This window comes from Emydura macquarii, unplaced genomic scaffold (genome assembly GCF_026122565.2).
Source record: "Emydura macquarii macquarii isolate MOO-44397 ecotype Brisbane River unplaced genomic scaffold, CSIRO-AGI_Emac_v2 contig_3220, whole genome shotgun sequence".
Lineage (NCBI taxonomy): Eukaryota > Metazoa > Chordata > Testudines > Chelidae > Emydura > Emydura macquarii.
This window is the reverse complement of record NW_027133357.1, coordinates 1,757,261-1,767,790: the sequence shown is the minus strand read 5'-3', so window position 1 is coordinate 1,767,790 and position 10,530 is coordinate 1,757,261.

Genomic DNA, 10,530 nt, shown 5'->3' with positions numbered 1-10,530 from the left:
TCCCTGTGTTTAATGAGAGGACTTGCCTGATCCAAGCCCGGAATGAGGATAAGACAAATGGACCTAACACTTATGTATGTAAAATAAACTTAGTCCAAATTAACATCTTCACGGCTAATTGACATTTTCTGGATAACAGACCATACGCTCCAGCTTTGTTGTAGACTTGCGTGGGGTGTTGGTAGTTTGGATGCTAAGTAGCATGTCGGTATCCCAGCCATCCAAATGACTCTTTCAGCGCTCTGTAGAAAACTGGCTGTGATTTGTCAGTGTTAAAGGGGCTAAGAATTAGAGCTGGCCAAAACTTAGGATTTCTGGTTTGTGGGAAATGTCTGCATTTTAAAATTTGTTTCTTTCTAAACTGGAACAAAACCATTTTTTTTTTTTTAATTTCCTGCAAATCAGAAATTCTGGGGGGGAAAAATTATTCAGAAACAGGGACACGCAAGCTGCTCCCTAGCAGCTGCTGAGTGAAATTGAATTGATTCTTTTCAGTTTCAAGCAGTGGCTGTCAGGGCTTGCGGGGTCTGTGGCTTCAGGGCAGCCCCAGCATGTGGGGCCCCAGGGCTTCCAGACTCCTGGGTCAGCTGGCTCCTAAGACTGCCCTCTCAGAAGCTTGAGCCAGGGTTCACACAGCTCCCAGGTTCCTTGCTGATTAGAGATGGAGACAGAGCTCCTTGAGTTTTCAGGCTCCCGCAGGAAAGTTCATCAAATTCAAGAAGTTCCTGCAAAACATTTTGGATTCCATAAATCATCATGTTCCAACAAAATGTCCCTGGAAAATTTCCAGCCAGCTATGCTGTATTTTCCTGTATGCGCACTGGACTTTGCAATGTTAGCCATCTGCTAACATTCTACCGGTTCTGGGCATGCTCAGGTAGTTCAGGAAAAATGGGAGGCAGAGGAAGGAGAATAAGCTATACTGATACGTCGGCTTTATCCCAGTATAACTAGGGATGGTGTAGGTGTAATTATTTTGGCTTTTTTAAAAAAAAATCCTATCCCTAATTGACATAATTGGAATCAATTCAAAATCTGGCTGTAGACCAGGCCTAACTGAAGTAAAAATACAGACTTCAGGTCACATACAGTGTTCTCAGACCCCATCTTCACAGAGAGCTTGTCCCCTGAACACCTCCCTCCTGGTCACTAGCTCATGAAAGACATCACCTCCCGGTACCAGCCAGCTGTGTAATGGCCAGCTGTGGCAGGGACAGCAATTGTTCAAGTGAGAGTAACAAGAGGGAAGTGCCGACGGGTTTCTAGCAACAGTTTAATATCTTTGGGAATGAAGCTAGTCTCACTCTCTTGATGATGACCTCAGTGGAGCCCTGTGCCATTGTTACTCTGGGCATCCTTTTCCCTTCTACTGATCTGGCTCCAGCCCCCTCCTGCCTCCCAGGCTCTGTCTTCACTATGGAATAGGGAGGAAGGTGTGTTCTTAATTAACTTGCCTTAATGTGAGATAGAATCCTAGTGAGGACAGTGCAAGTCTGCAGCTTTCACAGGAGCTAATAGTGGAGTTAAAACCGCTGCTTGCTCTCAGTCTTTAATTTGATCTATTAACTTGTGGGAAAGCTACCATCTGCCTGGTCCTCATTAGGATTTACTGAGTGTTAATTAACGTGTATTAAGAACACACCTTTTTTCCTAGTGAGGGATAAGTCCACAGTCTCTTTGCATCATCAGCTTCGCTCCACCTGCCCTCTCTTCGTTTCTCTATTTAGCTAATCTCCTCCTAACACCCCCCCTTGAAACAAAGCAATAAATTGGGGCCACTCACATGCTGTTTGCAGCCCGGTACATTGATCATGCTGTAGATAATACCCCCTCCCTTCAACCCATGGTCTGTCTGATTGTGAGCGCTTCAGGGCAGGGACTCCTACTGTCTCTCTCTGTATGTGTGCGCAGCACCCAGCACAAGGGGGCCCCTGTCTTGAGTGGGGTCTCCTGCTGTTACCATAGTACACTTCTCTTGAGCTGTTTTCTCATTACAGTTGCAAAGGCAGCAGGACTAACTCGCTGGTTAACCCAGTCAGCAGCCACAAGTGTGTCAAATAGCCACTGGCCGGCCTGCCTGGGTGTGAGAGCAATCCCAGGGTGACCAACCCCGGGAACCTTATATCTAACCAGAGGCAGCCCATGTCCTTCAAACCTCCAGCAGCAGGGAGGGAAGAACTGACAGCTGCCCTAGAAATCTCTAAACTCCTGAACAGTGAAATATCTCCTGCAGACAGCTCCTGCAAGGGCCTGGGGGAGAGGGAGATCTCTGTTTTATCCATGCCACCACAACCCAGGGCTAATTCACTCTCATTTGTTTCTCCATTATCAATTGGCTAAACTCAGATTCCACACCCTGGTCTTCAAGCTGTGTTAGATTCCATCAGTAACTGCCCCAGGCCTTCATTCCACATTACAATATCCTTCCAGTCAAAGACGCTGTTTGAATGCATTGGCCATAGGTAACAGTGAGTGCTGCATTCCCTGGAGATGTTTGCATTTCACTCCAGTGCAGCCCATCAAACCAGCCCTGAGCACCAAACCACGTATGTCAAAGCTCAGTGATCTCTGCAAGCTCCATCTTTAAGAAACAAAGAACATTCCTTCAGAGTGGCTTTTGCCTTTGTACTTGGGTTAAAACCAGAGTATTGTACTGAGTAGGTTGGGTCTAGTATCTGTGAGTGAGAGATCACACGCTTCTACGTGTTTGTCAAGCAATTTGACACTCCTGATGTACATGCCTCAGAGGCTTCGGTCCAGATAACTGGCCCAAATGTTCAAGGCCGCGTTATAATGTAGCACTCAGGGCTGGCTTAGTTTTGGGATGTGCTGTAGGCTGTGACCATGACCTTCTAAAAAAAGAGGGGTGGTTAGGGCCTAATCCCTTATGCAAAGAGTCACAGATTCCTAGGTTTTAAGGGCATAAGGGACCTTTCCAAGAGTCCACTCTGACCTTTGGCATAGTGCTGGCCAGAGACCCTCACCCAGAGACTCCTGCATCCAGCCCAGAACTTCTGGTTGAGCTACAGCAGCGCTTTCAAAAAGGCATCTGCTCTTGATTGAACGTGCTGGACAATCCACCCGCCTCAGGTAAGTGATCCCAATGGTTAATTACCCTCACGGTTAAACATTTGCACTTTATTCCCAGTCTGAAATTTGTCTAATTTCAGTTTCCAGCCACTGCATCTCATGCTGCCTTTGTTTGCTAGATGGGAGAGCGCTCGGCTAGCAGAAATCGCCTCCTTGTTAGGTATTTATAATCATGATCAAGTCACCTCTTACTCGTCCCTTGGATAAACTAAATAAAGCAAGCTTACGCCTCTCCTTGTCGTGGAGCCAGGTCCTCCGGCACCTCAGAGCTCACACAGACACGGCCTTGTCCGTGTGTAAAGCGCAATTAGACAAGGGAGCTAAAGATGTACGTACATACAAGCAGAGCGCCGTTTATCTGATTTAATTGGGACCGGGGCCAGACTGGATAATCAAATATTCAGATAATCCGGAGCATGGGAAAGTGCGAGGCTCCAGGGCCATCTAGAGGTCACAGGAGAGATCGCCCACTTCTCAGCCAGCTGGGCATTTCTCCTTGTCTCTCTGATTTACCTTCCTTCTATGGGCATTGCCTCTCGTGGGCATATGCCCAGTTTGTAGTGTGGGGGGGCCTACCGGCTGCTGCTGTAGCTGTCACTACTTTTGTGCTATGTATAAAGCAGAGCTCTTCCACGTCTGAATCTAGCTGCGGTTGCCAGGCTGTGCTCTGGGGCACTACAAGCGGTGTCTGAAGGCGATTTTAGGTGCATGTAAATCCTGAATGAGGTGCTCACACTGCAGCTTTGCACAGTGAGGGGGCCATTGGCACTTCCTTTGTTTGGAGTCATTTCTAGGCCCCTTTCTCATCTCAGTGCACTCTGCCTCACTCTAACAGCGATGAGTGGATCCCCCCCACCAGAGCGCAGCCTGGCCACCTGGCAAGACCTGGTTTGCTCATGAGATGTTTGATCCGTTCCATCGAGTCTGCCTGAGCCACAATCACTAGAGTGGCAGGCAGCTGCAGCAGCAGGCACACAGGGTTTTGGCTTCTCGCTCTGGCTGAGTCCCAGGGGGGTGACTGAGAGGTGAAACAGCAAAGATGCTCTGCTGGAGTAAAAGATCTGATCTGGTTTAATTTTAGCCACACCAAGTTCCTTATCTTTGTTCCTACTTCAGCCGTCCTGCCCTGCAACAGTGTCCTGGTTTATCTCCAGCGTCCCAGTAAGATTATGCTAGTTCCCTCTAGGTACGATAATGAACCACACTTTAGGTTCAGAGTCCAGTCAAGTTCTCCAGCGAGGGAGAGCTGCTGCATCCCCTATGCTGTTTTCCCTGAGCTTTCTTTTCTCACCTGAGTTTCTCTATCCAGCAGAAGCAGCCCCACACCCTCCCCTTCTGATTTCATATAACATTTAAATAAAGGGTTGTTCCTCAGGGGGCCACCACGCAGCCTGGGAGAGCCAGTGAGCTGCCTAGCTGCATTGACTGGTGAATCGGGCTCATGTTTATTTGCATAACTGTCAGGAAAAGCCTGTGGTTGCCCAGCAGTAGCTTTGAAAGCGAGCAGAGTTGCCGGGCAGCAACAGGCAGAGGCCGTGAAACTTTACCAGGTGCCAATGCCCATGCCAGAGCTGGGAGGCCAACTGTGGGCTTCAGCTCCCACCCAATCGTCCTTTCCCCCAAAGGCTCCAGCCCTACAGTGTGACTCTGATCTGGGGCAGCAGGGGAGAGGACTGAGTGCTGGGGACAAAGGGCTTGCAGGCAGGGGTGACACAGTTACTCACTGGTCTGGATGGCCCCCTGGTATGTCACACCACAACAGCTGGTTTGTGCCGGGGCTGGGGAAGCTGACGGAACCTCCAGCCCTATTGCGTGGGGGAGGGGAGAGACCGCAGGGCGTGGGTTCCGTGCCCGCCTCGGATGGCCCTGCTGGGAGGAGCAGAGTCCTTGCAGGAAGCGGATTGGGGCTGCAGCCGGGCTAGGATTGGGATCTGGCTGCGGCTGGCTGGGGTTTGCACCTTCTTGTACCACTCCCAGTCTCCTGGGCTGGAGTCAGAGCAGAGATCTAGAGGCGAGAGGCCTGAGCTCACAGCCCCACCACCGGGGCCTTGCTGGGCCCCCCTGGAAGTGCAGGGAACTGTCCCAAGGGACTGTAACAATGGCTTGAAAACAGAACAAGCTGCTGTGCTATAAGAGCGAGAGGCCAACAGGGGCTGAGCTCCCTGTCCTGACACCACAGCACAGGCAGATGGGCTCAGGCAGGAGCAGCCCTGAGGTAGGGACAGAATGGAACTGGAGGCAGCTGGACCCTATAGAGACCTACAGGCCCTTCTGGGAGCACAGGCATCTGCGTGTGAGAGCTCTGGGAGGACAGGCAAGCTCCCAGGGGCTGGAGAAGAACATTCAGCCCTGGGGCAGCTCCACGGAGGCTGTGGGGCTCCAGGAGGGAGGCATAAAAAAGAGAAGCGGGATCCTGAGCATTACAGACCAGTGCATTTAACCTGGGTCCTGTACGGGGGGCTGGCTGCATTTTGCAACGTCCACTGTTAGCACCATGCCTGGGCCCTAGGCTGCATAGCCCCACTGTTTGCCTCTGGCAGCTCCCCATTTGCTCTGGGGAATGGCTGGCACCGTACAGCAGGGGCCTGGTTGGCGAGACAGCCAAGAGGAAGGCGACAGAGAGCAGGGGCTGCTCAAAACAAACTCTGCTAGAGCGGCTTCGAAACGAGAACGAGTCACTTGGGTGAAGGAAAAGGAAACCTCTTCGCGGCTGGGAGGGTGAGTGAGTGTTTGGACAGTGCTTTAAAGCATGAGACGCCCCAGCTCGGTGCCAGGTAGCAGTGCGACTAACAGCGTGTTCCACGTAATAAGGGCTTTGCAAACATTATCCAGCGAGTCCTGCCGTTAGTGCGTTTCCAGTGCACCTCGCTCCCTGGTGGCTAGTCAGGGACTCCAGTCAGCCACTGGTTAGCTGAGCCCGCATTTCTCTGCACCCAGCCTGCCCATAGGGTCATGGCTCAGCATTTGTTTGGCCATTTTTGCATGTGAAAATGTAGCCCCGGCTAACTGCTCTTGCCACCCCATTGGCCTTGTTTTCAGATGGGGAAACTGAGGCACAGACCGGTGAAGGGCCTCATTTTCAAACTGCCTCACAGTGATGTAGGCAAATAGGCACATACAATTGCAAGCCTAATTTGCACCTGCAGTTCCCGCCCTCCCACCACACACACACACACACACACACACAAAGGGCCATTTATGTGGCTCACTCCAGGAAGCTAGAGAGAAGTGTATGTCTGGTGAGCGTACGTCAGGAAAGTGCTCCATAAGAAACAGCCACTATTATTATTACACTGCAGGGGAAGGTTAATTCCCAGCTCAGGCGACCGTACCTGCATGAACTCTGAGCATGCAAGTGCCTAAAGACACTGGCCACAGGGGCATGGGCAGTGCGCCAGGCTAGCTGCTGGAGAATGTACCTAGGGACTCAGGCAGGATGGTACTTAGGGTGACAAGCACTGCCCACCCCCTGCACTGCCCTGGCCCCAATGCTATTTTCAGCACGCTAACTCGCTCAGAGCTAGTGCGGGCATGTCTGCCTGAGCTGAGAACCCCGCCCCAAGCTCTGGGGGAGGTGCCCCCTTTGATGAAACTCCAGTGCTATCAAACGGGCTAAAAAATACAGGTCCTAACAACGGATGGCTCAGATGGGGGAGGAAGCGAAAAGCTCCCCCAGGGGTCTGTTTTGGGCACTAAGGGCTGGGAGGGTTGAGTGCAAAAGATGCTGGAAGGAGAGTGTTGCCTGCTGCTCTTAAAGCTGGCTCTTGTCTGAGGTCCCCCAGCATTTCCGTGCGTCCATCTGACTGTCGCTCTGACGATGCCTCAGCCTACGGGAGAGGAGTCCCTGGAACAGGCCTTTTCTGACCATGATTCCTGAGTGGCGCAAGGCTCCCACTCCTCCTCTGTAGAGGCTGGAGATTGTTTTGTGCTCCTGGGGGGTCTACGAGAAAGCCCCCAACAGAGGTGCGGAAGCACAGCGAATGAGTGTAGTGGTATTCTAGTCTACGCAGGCTCTCAGCCTGCCTGCCTGCCTCACCCTAGTGCGAGCACCTTGCAGCCTGGCGTTGAGCAACGGGACTAAGATGTTTAGGAATAAAAAGAGAATGTCACATGATGAGATCAGAAATGATTGCATAGCCGCTAGCCTGGCCTGTGGAAATGCCAAGCCAGATCAATCCCCTGCACGGCCTTGGTGGAGCATCAGCACCGTCTTCCACTTCTCCGGCACGTCCCTTTCTGCCCGGCTCCTCTCTCTGCTCTGACCCCTCTGGCAGGCAGCCTAGGCATCTCTCATCTCAGGTGTCCTGTGTCATCCTCTGCCTGGGGCCACGCAGGGTCCAGCCACACAGCAAAAGAAAACCGGCAGCAGCGAGTCTCAGAGCTGGGCTCAAATAGCAGTGTAGACGATTGGGTTTCAGCTGGAGCCCGAGCTCTGAGACCCTCCCCACTTGCCGGGTTTCAGAGCCCAGGCTTCAGCCTGAGCCCAGATATCTACCCTGCTATTTTTAGCCCTGCAGCCTGAGCCCCACAAGCCTGAGTCAGGTGACCTGGGGCTCTGGGACTCGCTGCTGTGGAGGGTTTTTTGCTGTCTAGACACACCCTCAGTTAAAAGATCTGCTTCTTCTGATATCTCACCCAACTGTGTCTCACCTGCCCCACAGCCACTTTCACATCTTCTCTCCAAAGGCCTTGGGCCAGATCCTCAAAGGTATTTATGCTCCTAAGTTCCATTAAACCAATAGGAGTTAGGCAGCTAAATACCTTTGGTTCTGGGCCTTTGTTCTAGTTTTCACAAGTTAATCTGAATGTGACTCTCTGTCGGCCTTCCGGCCGCATTTAAAGGAGCAGCTGCTTGTTCATGGTGGTCATTCTGTCTGATCACTCATTCTCCTCTGCTGAGTTATTGACAGATGAGCATGGGGGCTGGAGAGGACTCCCAGCTCCTTTAGAGGACAGGATGAGCTGTCCATCTCGTCAGGAAAATGCGTGAGAGAAATGGGAATCTATAAAGTGAGATGCAGTGCAGAGAAAGTGGATCCCGTAGGAAGGGATAAAAATCAAACATCCGATTAGCGGAGAGGGAAAGCAGACTTGCTCCACTGCGGTGTGAATCTCCCCCTCTAGTCAAATACTGGCTTGAGGCTGTGACTCCCCCCTCCCAACACCACCAGCACAGGGAGCCAGATCATTCCTCCAGCAGCTCTGCCCGGGCTTCGTGATCTCTGCACTATTGCCACTGATGGAGCTGTTACAGGGGACTCTTCACCTGCCCTTTTACAACCGGCCTTAATGCAGGTCACCCAGAGGCAGGGGATCAGTGTAGACGTTCAGTGACTTGAATGAAACTGGCAGGCCAAAAGAGTTAGAGCAGCTGGAATCAGGCTCACAACAAAGCATGCCCCAGGATACCTCCATATCAGAACTGAGGTCGCAGCAGCGTGAAGCCAGAGTTCCTCTGCTAAAGCCAATTAAATGGAAAGACTCCGCGTTTACACTGCCAAAACTCAGAGCAGGAGCTGGCCCCAAAGCTCCCTAACAAGAAAGAAATGTTGTCCTTTTAAAACTGAAATCCACACCAGTTAATGTCATTCTCCACCTCCCTTCCTGTAACCGGAGATGCTCCATTGTAAAGTCATTCCAAATGAAGTTGTTCCACTGCCTTGCCCTAGAAAAACACACAGCGTCCATCCTCATGCTGGCTCCTGGCTGGGTATGAGGGCCCTGAAAGGGCTGGAGGTTTTTTGGCTTCATGTCATCAGTGGAGCCTCCCAGTTAGAGCTTCACTCTCCAGCCTTTCAGATCCGGGGCATTTCTCGGCTTTAGAACTGCAAGAAAAATGCAAAGCTTTTATTTCCGTAGCATAAGGGGCTCTCGCACCCTCATTCTTTTATACCACACCCGTTACTTTGGATACTTTTCAAATCCAATGCAAGGGAAGACAGCACTGGGGAGATGGAAGGGGTTTGTGGGAACCACCTGTTTGCTGCTGGAGGAGAAGTGTTCAGTTGTGGACTCAGATGCGGCAATTCCATTAGATTCAGGTGACCCACAATACGTGCTAGATTCAGGCCTTGCCCATAGGGGGATCTGCCCCCATTTCAGCCACTGGGATAGCTGCACCAGTGCAACTCTGCAGTGTGGACAGGGTACACCCTTTCAAGGGGCAGTTTACACCAGTGTTTCCACTTAACCTCCTCCACCAGGGGACCTGCATTTTGCTCTGCTCCTACTGACAGATTATAACCTGGGCTCTGTGTCTTCTGCAGTCCATTGTGGAATTCACCCTCTGCGGAATGGCGCTCCAGCCTTTCGCTGCTTATTGAATGATGTTGCTAGTCCTGGCGCATGCCGCTTCCCATGTGGAAGGAGGGCTGCCCCTCGCAGAGATGGCCACCTCGGGGCTCTTCTGTGTCCAGTGGGACTAAAGCCACCTGCTGCCCACAGGGAAGAAGCCCGTTCCCACTGTGCCATGTTTGGGAAATTCCAGGGAGGCAAGTCCATGGCAAGATCCTCTAGTCAATCAGGGAGTGGCGGCTGGGGCTCCCGAGGGGAGATGTTTCAAGCCCGGGTGCTAGGGTCTCTCCAGGGTGCTGTGGTTGGTTTTGAGGAGCAGATACAGCACTGCACAGGCTAAGACGTGCAAATGTGAAGTACATCCCACTACCATCCACGGTGAAAGCAGAACCCACCACCCCCGCCCCATCCCGATACAGACTCCAGGACGTTCCAACCCACCCAAGAGCAGAGCAAACGACCGCTCCAGCGCTGAACGCACAGCTCAAAGTCAGATGATAGCGAGCGCAGCAGCAGAGCCTTTCCGGGTGAGTCAAAATTTCCAGTGCTAACAGGGCAAGGTCCCTGCCAGGCGGAGAACAAGATGCCACTACGGGGCTGGCAGGGGTGGGTTTAAGACACTTTCCCAAGCAGCCAGCCAGCAACTTGGAGAGGAGAGCTGGTGGTCCAGGGCCCCTCCGTTTGCTCTGGGACCTGGTGGGTGAGGGGTAGCGGGGAATTTGTCCCCTGGGTCCTGTCGGAAGCAAACCTCACTCTGTGGCAGGGGGAAGCCGCCTCGTATTTGTGTTTGGCCTTTAGGGGGCAGAGTTTTTCAGTGGGCTCTGCTCCCTTGTAGGCACGGAAAGCAGAGGGCAGATATCCCAAGGAGCTCGGCATCGTGGGTGCAGGTTGGGAGCTCTTTGGCCAATCTGTCCCCATTGTGGTGCTGAGCCACCTCGAGAATCTGTCCTTACAGAGGGCAGGACCCCATTCCCATACACACACACTGCATCCCTCGCACACGAGGGGTCCTTCCCTCCAGCAGCCTGCCCTGGGATAACAGCTCAGGGAGGGGGGTTCATTTTCCTTAGCCCAGGTCTACACTACAACTTGCTGCTGGCCTAGCGGCAGTGGGTCTGGGTGAAGAGGGGTGACCCCTGGTTAGCT